The sequence below is a fragment of the Benincasa hispida genome, chromosome 2, assembly GCF_009727055.1.
Source record: "Benincasa hispida cultivar B227 chromosome 2, ASM972705v1, whole genome shotgun sequence".
NCBI lineage: Eukaryota > Viridiplantae > Streptophyta > Magnoliopsida > Cucurbitales > Cucurbitaceae > Benincasa > Benincasa hispida.
The window spans coordinates 6,674,766-6,685,505 of record NC_052350.1 but is presented as its reverse complement, the minus strand read 5'-3'; positions in this window follow the sequence as shown (position 1 = coordinate 6,685,505).

Sequence of the window (10,740 nt, the reverse complement as noted above, 5' to 3'; positions counted from 1 at the left end):
TCCCTTTGTGTTTGGAAACCTCATGAATGGTTTATGTTTGTGTTGTAACCATGAGTGACTGATTTGTGTTTCTAGGGTGTTAATCAAGTTTTATGGATCGTGAAAACTGATTTGGTTATTTCTTGAATTGAATTTATGCATAATTATTTTAGCATGTTTGTTCTTAACGCTTTTGATTAACTGATCACTAATTGAATGTTTTATACTTAATGTATGTCTTAAAAGAGAAGGTGTTGAGTTGGATCTAGCATGTTAAACTATTAATCGAGTATGCACAAGAGTGTTAGGAGATTAATAGAGATTGTTGACAAAGGAACTTAATGTTATGGCTAGTAAAGCGATAGAAGAGATTCAGGTCGATGGTTAGTAGTTAAAAAGAGTTGAGATCAAGAGAGGATACCTGGATAAAAGACTCTTAGATCTATAATTTTCATGAATCAATCTAAGGTCAAAATAATTAATTTGGTTAATCCGTTTAACTAAATCATACCCTAGAACGTGTCTTTGTCTAGTTTCACCTCAGTTTTATCTTTTCTTGTTTTTTTAGGATTAGATTAGTTAGATTCTCATCACAGTCCGGTCCCCTAAATAAAATCAGAAGAGTCTCTAAATAACTAAAAGAGTCAAACCAATTCCTCAGAGGATGATACTTGGTCTCTTGACCATTTTACTATATTATATTTGACGTGTGCGCTTACGCCACCATCAATCTCTCATAAAAAAGCTTAACATTTAATCTTGAAACATCACATTTTAGCTTCAACGCATACCTCCTTTATGCATTCAACACTTAGAAAAATTCTTGGTTGCTTATGGCTAACCATGCGGCCAACTAGCATCACCCATGCGCCAATGCATACCTTATGCACTCACTTAGTCGTGCGCCAACGCACATTCAGTGCAACCTTATGCTCACGGCCTCAAGCTTATGTCGCACGCCCTTGTGCACAGCCCAGCGCACGCCTTACGCTCAACCTGTCGCAGGGCCTAACGCATCCCCCGACACATAACTTAGCTTTTTGTGCTCGCGTCCACTAGCACTAACACCTGGTCGTTCATGCAGCTTGCTTGCTCATCCTAAGCAGCTTTCTACTTATTCAAACCAAAAATTCCAGATTTATATTTGAGCTCGAATAACTTCTTTTTCATATCTTATCTTGGAAACTTTCCTTCTACAAACTTGTTTAAAAACGTCTCAACTTGCTTGCCTTAAAATTTGAGCTCTAAATTCCTCATGGTCTAGCTGAAAACCTTCAATCTTCATCTCTGGCTCAGATTTATCTAAGAACATGACCTTCTTGAAGTTTTCTTCAAATTTTGACTCGAATCCTTAGGATTTTTCTTTCAACGGCCTTGGAGCTTCAACAATCTCAATCAACGTTCGAATGGCTCTAGAATCACCTCAATAGCATGAATAGTTTCCTCAAACCAACCCCTTGAACTGAGGCCCTTCTTTATATAACTGAGACTACATGCTTCAGCTTAAGGCCATTGTGCCAGCTAGCCCACTAATTAAGTTTTAACTCTCCTAACCTTGATAGTTGGCCCACTCAAGTCGGTGGCTAAGCTGAGAACTCCCTTTAAACCAACATATGGCCCATCAAACTCTTTACCATCGCAAGGCACACCTGGCGCACACATCTACGTGGTCAGTGCATGCCTCAATGCGTCCTACACCCAGCACCTTCCCCAAGGTCATCGTTTGGCTTCCCTTACTCGTAGCCCTTGCCTAACTAATGCATAGTCATAACCACACGTCCAAGGCATTCCTTTTCTTCCATGTGCACCCACATTAATCTTAAGATGCTTAGGTTGTCGCATGCCTCTTCAACACACAGTTTCCACACTTAGCCAAATTTTTTCATTCCATGCCGAAACACTTTTCTACCCAAGTGCACCATCCTCAATACTTAGAATGTTTTCTTCTTCTTACTCATCCTCAAGCTTTTCCCTGCATACATAATATTAACTTATACTTAAACTTAATTAATACACTAATTAACATACTTAAGTATGGAAAATAGGGTTAGGGATTTACAATTACAGAATACTTAAATCCCACTAATAAATTGTAAAAATAGTTCCGAAAATTTGGAAAATTTTGGGCCAAAAAATCTAGCTCTGATACCAATTGAAAGGAACCAATGAATGTCCTTGAACGAAAACGGGATCAGATCCAAATCCCAAATTTTACAGAAACCATAATTTTACAGAAGAAACAAAAATTATGCATCAAATTTAAAAATACAACATACTTAAAGAAATTAAGAAAAGGATATTAGGAACTCACCCTTGAAAATCTGATTTCTTCATGTTTAGCCTCTCTGCAAAATCACGAACTTGATACCCCATAATGGACATCACTACTTGAATTCCGCTGTATACTGTGGGATGAGAATCCAGGAGTGTGTGAGCTTTGACTTTTTTGGTGAGGGAAAGAATTAAAAGAGTTAAGATATTGTGAGAGATCAAAATTTTTTACAGAACTCTTCCTGTAACCAAACTCAAGGAGGAAGAAGATGAAGACGAAGCAATTCAACCCCTCTGTTCCCACTAACATAGTAGAGAGAAAAAGGGGAGGTAGTTACAACTTCCTCCCTAAAATTATTTTTTTAAAAAAAATACAATTAATAAATAGAATTAATTTTAATAAAAATACTAATATATATTTATATTATAACCACTTTATCATATAATATATTTTAAACTATATGTTATATAAATATAACATATAAGCTATAGTTTAATATTGTATCCAATACAATATAACAAATAGTTTAATTCTCTCAACAACGACATTTAATATAAATCTCATTTATATTAAATTTAATTATATGAATCCAATTCACATAATTAATATTTGAATTATATTCAAAGAATTATTTTCTCTAAAATAAACTAATATTACAATGGTTCAAATACATTATAATAATTATATCATATATAATTAAATTAAAATAATTATATCACATATAATTAATTCCCTAAATTAATTTGAACAATTCAAATAATCCAAAATTGATTCTCATAAATCTCCGTTGAGTTACAAAGGGGACCTCATGGACCTGTAGTTTGAAGCTCCAACGGTACTTGAATAATTAATTAAACTCTTTAATTAATTTACTCAATATCCATTAACTGTCGGACACTCCACTAAAGACCGACAGTTGCACTCTTCGCACTACATTTATATTTCTATGTCTATTGGATATAACCAATCAACAGTGTGATGACCCTTCACAAATTGCTCGTAAGTACAACTAGGCCAAAATTATCGTTTTGCCCCTATAGTTACACCTAACTCCTTAAGTACCACTCATCCCTCTAATGAACAATAAATCATAGTCCAACTATAACTAAACCCTTCTTGGGTCAGGAGAGGGTGTGATGCCACATTGTTCAAACCTTGGAATCAGCCCTTAAGAGAGCAATTTATCTACTTATCCCTATATCGGGGAAGAAGTGAATTCCGTCTTGTGTAGCTGTGTTTCCAGTTCCCTAATCAGACGAATGCCCAACATGGTAGGCTTGTTGAGTTGGTGATCTAGCCATTTTCACCCATACAAATCAAAGGACTGTCGTTATAGGCAGAAGTTCACAACTCACTCAGGATTTAGGTCATGTCACCTAAGGTCATCTTGGTGAAATGTAAGTCTCTATTATGAACGACGTTATATAATGAAACTAGTCATTTCGTGGTCCAGTCTTATACAAACTCCTTTATATAAAATATCACTGCTTACATGTCTTCACATGAATGATCAGGATCAGATCATTTGTAGCACTTAACAACAATTGTAACATCTACAAAGCAGGTCGTACTCGTAGTGTCACTAGGATAAGGTATCCAGCCTTATCCATCTACTACAAACCATTTAGGTTATCAGTTAAATATGATCCACCTGTATGTCTCTACATACATGTTTAAGCTACAGAAGATAACCTTGGATGTTGATTTATTGGTTTATGGATTTAATGCTACTAAATGTCAAATAAAACATCTCATATTCTATTAAATAAATAAAATATTTGTACAATACAATTACAAACTACAGAACCTTACGAGATTTAGGGTACCAACCCAAACACAAAGAACCCTTATAACTTATACTTTTGGACCTCCGTTGTCTGATGAATGTTAAACAAGAGAAGGGTTTGAATATTTCATCTCTTTTACTAATGATTATTCTAAATATGAGTATAATTATTTAATGCAACATAAGTCTAAAGCCCTTAAAAAGTTCAAAGGGTACAAGGTTGAAGTTGAAAACGCATTAAATAAAATCAGTAAAACATTTCAATCTGATCGAGGTGGAAAGTATTTGGATCTAAAATTCCAAGACTAGAACATGGATTTGTATCCCAACTCTCGGCACCTGGCACACCTTAACAGAATGGTGTATCAGAAAGGAGAAATCAAACCATGTTGGACATGGTTTGGTCTATGATGAGTTATGCTTCCTTACCGAACTCGTTTTGGGGTTATGCAGTACAGACTACAGCTTACATTTTGAATTTTGTTCCATCCAAAAGTGTTACTTGAAAACCTTTGGAATTATGGAACGATCGTAAAGGTAGTTTATGCCATTTCAGGATCTGGGATTGCCCAACACATATGCTTGAGGAAAATCCTAAGAAATTGGAATCTCGTTCAAAATTGTATTTATTTATAGGTTACCTTAAAGGAAAGAGAGGTGGTTACTTTTATGATCCTAAGGATAATAAGGTGTTTGTGTCGACAAACGCTATCTTTTAAAAAAAGGACCACATAAGGGAGCATAAAGTGCATAGTAAGATTATGTTGAGTGAACTTTCCAACGAAACTACTGAACATTCAACAAGAGTTATTGAATAACCCAATACCTCAACAAGATTTGTTGAAGTTGGATCATCTAGTAGGTCAAATCCACCTCGATTGTTGAGGGAGCCTCGACGTAGTAGAAGGGTTGCAAACCCACCTATTCGTTATATGGCTTTAACAGAAACCCTAGCTACCGTAGCTAATGGAGATGTTGAGGATCCATTGTTTTACAAGAAGGAAATGGAGGATGTTGACAAAGATGAGTGGATAAAAGAAATGGATCTCGAAATGGAGTATATGTATTTAATTCGGTTTGGGATCTTGTAGATCAACCTAATGGGGTTAAACCTATAAGTTGCAAGTGGATCTACAAGAGAAAATGAGGTGGTGATAGGAAGGTGCAAAAAGCTTTAAGGCTAGGCTTATGGGAAGGGTTATACTCAAGTTGAGGGAGTCGACAATGAGGAGAACTTCTCACCTATTGCCATGTTAAAGTCGATTCGGATCATCCTGTCCATTGCCTCATATTATGACTATGAGATTTCGCAAATGGACGTTAAGATTGCTTACTAAATGGCAATCTCTAGGAGACCATTTATATGTAGCAACCTGGGGAATTCATAACTTAAGGTCAAGAGAAAAAGGTTTACAAGCTTAATCGGTCCATTTATGGATTGAAACAAGCTTCTCAATCGTGAAATATAAGATTTGATGATACTGCGATCAAATCTTATGGCTTTGATCAAAGTGTTGATGAACCTTGTGTTTACAAGAAAATCATCAATAGTTCGGTAGCTTTTCTAGTGTTGTATGTAGACGATATCCTACTTATTCGGAATGATGTAGGTCTACTGACTGAAATTAAGAATTGGTTAGCGACCCAATTCCAAACGAAAGATTTGGGATAGGTGCAATTTGTTCTGGGCATTCAGATCTTTGGAGATCGAAAGAACAAATCGCTAGCCCTATCTCAAGCATTATATATTGACAAGATACTTGTTAAGTTTTCGATGCAGAACTCCAAGAGGGGTCTACTCCCTTTCAGGCATGAAGTTATTTTGTCTAAGGAATAGTGTCCTAAGACATCTCAAGAAGTTGAGGAAATGAGACGGATCTGCTTTACATCGGCTGTTGGTAGCCTGATGTATGCAATGTTATGTACTAGACCTGACATCTGCTATACGGTGGGATAGTCAGTAGATATCAGTCTAATCGAGGATTTTATCACTGGACCGTCATTAAAAACATCCTCAAGTATCTACGGATAACGAACACCTACATGCTCGTGTATGTAACTAAGGATCTTATTCTTATAGGATAAACAGACTTGATAGAGTATATTAACATGCAGTGGAGAAAATCAGAATCAATAAGCACTCTAATTATACTTAATTTGAGTTGAAAACATGCTTCAAAGTAACTATTACAGAAGAGGGTTTGTTGAACATAATACCTTTGATGAATCCTCTTCAACACCAACTAAGTTCCACGTAAATGTGCTTCATTCTATAAGTAAACCACCAAAAAGATCTTCTCTACTATTCTCTTGCAAGGATTGTGTGGTGGAAACATTAAATTGAGCTGGATTTTATGATGATATGAAAAGGGTTTGAAGGGTTTCGATTTCTGCAGAGTTCTTGAAGAAATTCTTGAAAGCTTAATCTTATTATTCAGCCCAACACTTTAATTTATAAAGCTTTTATTATGCAGATTCAAAGCTTGCATGAAGGTCAACTTCTTCTTCATGGAGAAAATGGAATTTGGATGAATAAGGTGATTTGCACCAAAGTTGGAGATTTCCAACTTTTGGAAATCTCCACTTTGAATATTCAAATTTGTTTTTGTTTTCAAAATTTAGTTTTCAAAAAATGATTTCTAAAACTAATTTCCAAATAAACCAATTTATTTGTATTTATTAATTTTATAAAACTAATTCAATTAATTAATTTTAAATAAAACTAATTAATTAAACCTTTTAATTAATTTTGTTAATTTAATATCTAATATTAAATTAATAAAAGACCGATTCCATTATAATGAAATTAATTTTATACAATTAATATTTAAATCATATTTTAAATATTAATTGATTCTCCAATTTCTTTTAATTTCGATAAAATCAAACATTTTTATTGTATTATTCAATTGTATCGAATACAATAAATAGAACCCTAATTGAATTTGAACATTTCAAATTCTAAACCCTAATTTCAAATCTCATCAAGATTACTTAATTTACTAATCCAAATTAGAGGGATCTTATGGACCTACAGATCTTGAGCTCCAACGATTTGTAATTAATTAGTAAACTCTTTAAACCAAATTAATCATTATTCGTTAACTACCAAGACATTCCACTATAGCTCGATAGTTGCACTCTCCTTATTGTAGATATATTTCTATCCAATTTAACCATAATCAGTAAGTCAATCCTTCACAGGTCGTTCATATTTACAATTGGGTCAAATATTATCGTTTTACCCTTGTAAATACATCTTGCTTCTTAAGCTCCCACAGATCCTCCATTGAACAATTGATTTATAGTCCAACTTATAGATCAAAACCCTCTCTTCCATGAGAGGGTGGGGCCCTATTGTTCAAGACAATGCATCAGCGCTTAAGAGAACAACCCATCTACTAACCTTAAATCGAGTAGGAGTGAATTCCATATTGAAAGTTATATCCCCAGCTATCTATCTGGTCTTATCCCCAAAATGGGAGGTTTATTAAGCAGTGTTGTTGGACTACTCTCACCTATGCAGATCAAAGGATAATCCCTAATAAACATGAGTTCATAGTTAGCTCAGATTTAAGATTGAGTTACCCTAGGTCATTGAGTTTGAGATAGTCAGTTTTAACAATAAACGGTTGTTACAAAGAAAAGTGGCTATTTCGAGGTCCAATCTTATGCAAACTCATTTCACAGGATGCCCCCACTCACATGTCTCTATATGAATGATTTTTGGATCACATCATTTGTATCAGTATACAAAATGGGTCGCACCCAATAGTGTCACCAAGATGAGGTACCCAATCTCATCCATTTACTTATATACCACTTTGGCTACATACTAAAATTGATCCATTTTTATGTCGCCACATAAAGTTAAAGTATTCATGTTATAGCCATGGATTCGTTTATTGGATTTTCATAAAAGGATGCAATATCAATAATAATTTATTGAATAGAAAACTCAACAACATTTTTATTGATAAATAGAATATATTAACAACATTTACGAACTGCGAGTTTAGGACATTTCCAACAATCTCCCACTTGGGCTAACACTCCAGTGAGACAAACATATAAATATATAATGCTTACAATGTTGAGAAATAAAGAGAGAAAAATACAATAAACTAGGGCATCCAAAATATCCTTTGACATTCTCCCACTTGCCCTAGATTATGTTGCTCGTGGTCCCAGTCTAACCAGGTGGCCCTTGAACACTTTAGTCGAGAGGGCCTTCATAAATGGATCAGCAAAATTGTCTTCTGAGGCTATCTACGTGACTATCACATCTCCTCGGTGTACGATCTCTCTGATGAGATAGTACTTTTTTTCGATATATTTTCTATGTTTGTGACTCCTAAGTTCCTTAGAATTAGCAAATGCACGCTGTTGTCACAATACAAAGTAATGGGTAGGTACATATTTGGAACCACTTCCAAATCTATCATGAACTTCCGCAGCCACACTGCTTCTTTAACTGTTTCGCATGCAGCTACATATCTGCTTCCATCGTGGAATCAGCTATACAACTTTGTTTAATGCTTCCCCACATTGTAGGTCCTCCATTAAAAGTAAAAACTGATCTTGAAGTAGATTTCCTAAAATCTATGTCAATCTAAATTAGTGTATCTTGTAAGGATCAAATCCCTAGGTCCATACACAAGCATATAGTTCCTCATTCTTCTGACATACTTGAGGATGTTTTTTACAGTTGTCTAATGACTGTGTCCTGGGTTAGATTGGAACCTGCTGATGATTCCAACTGCAAAGCATATATCAGGACTGTACACAACATAGCGTACATCAGACTCTCAACTGCCGATGCATATGGAATTCTTTTCATTTCCTCAATTTCTTGAGGTGTCTTAGGACACTATTCCTTTGACATATGAATTCCATGTCTAAAAGGTAACATACTCTTTTTGGAATTTTGTATGCTATATCTTGACAACATTTTGTCAATATAAGATGTCTAAGATAGTGTTAAGGTTCTGTTCTTTCGATTTCGAAAAATCTGAATCCCATGAACATATTGAGCATTTCCCAAATCTTTCATTTGGAATGTGATGCTAACCATCTCTTTACGTTAGCAAGGTAACTTGTCTCATTCCCAATGATTAAGATATCATCAACACAAAGTACCAAGAATGCTACAGTTTTGTTGACTATCTTCTGGTATACACAAGGTTCGTTCACATTCTATTCAAAGCCATAAGATTCGATCGCAGTGTCAAATCTTATATTCTAGGATCTAGAAGCTTGCTTCAACCCAGAAATGGATCTCTTAAGCTTACAAACCTTTTGTTCTTGACCCTGCTTAATGAACCCTTTTGGTTTAAACATAAAAATACTTTCATCAAGATAGTCATTCAAAAAAGTTGTTTTGACATTTATTTGCCATATTTCATAGTCATAATATGTGGCAATGGATAAGAGTATTCTTATTGATTTTATCATGGCAACAGGAGAGAAGGTTTATTCATAGTCAACCCCCTCCCTTTGGGTAAAACCTTTTTCCACGAGTCTGGCTTTATAGGTTTAACCTCAGGTGGTTGATCTACAAGATTCCAGACAGAATTGAAGTACATGGACTCCATTTCTACGTCCATGGCTTTTATCTATTGTTCCCTATCAACATCTTCCATTGCCTGTTTAGAGGTCAATGGATCCTCTAGACCATCATCAAGTATGATGTCTTGAGTTTCTATTAAATCCATATAGTGTTCAAGTTGATGAATAATCCTCCCACTACGTCGAGGCATTCTCAACTCTTGAGAAGAATGTAATGGGACAACAACCGTTGTTGATGAACAAAATTCATCAACAACTTTTGTTGATTTATCTGTAGTATCTTTGGTCATTTCTCTAATATGATTTTCTTCTAAGAATGTAGCATTTGTTGAAATAAATAATTTATCTTCTTGGGGATCATAGAACAATCCTCATTTTGTTTCTTTTGGGAAACCAACAAAGAGGCATAATTTTGAACGTCCTAATTTCTTAGGGTTTTGTACCAACACATGTGTCGGACATTCCCAGACCTGAAAGTAATGTAACCCACCTTTACGTCCTTTCTATAACTCATACGGTATTTCAGAAACACTTTTTGAGGGAACCATGTTCAGAATATATATCGCAGTCTGTACTGCATACCCCTAAAAGGATTGAAGTAACTAAGCAAAACTCATCATTGATTGAACCATATCTAACAATGTTCCATTTCTCCTTTTTGTAATATCGTTTTGTTGTGATGTTCCAGGTGCTATGAGTTGGGATTAAATTCCAAGAAAACAAAAGCTTAGCTATTACATAAATCAACAAAATCGACTTCAAAAACCTTCTGGACCGCTCGAACTTCCTTGAACTGGGTAAAATCCATCGAGTATCAGCAAGCAATGAATACCATTGAGCATACCACCCAACATCGACTATACTAGTGTGCATTTAGTATGACATCAAGCATCATCGAACATCAAATATTTCACAAAATACCATCGAGTAGACGCCATCGACCATCGAGTAAAGCATCATGCATCGAGCAGCGAGTATTTCATGAAATATCATCTGAGTGAACGCATCGAGTACCATCGTGTATGGTATCATGCATTGAGTATTTCATGAAATATCATTGAGTAAACACATCGAGTACCATCGAGTATGGCATCATGCTTCGAGTATTTCATGAAATATCATCAAGTATGCCATC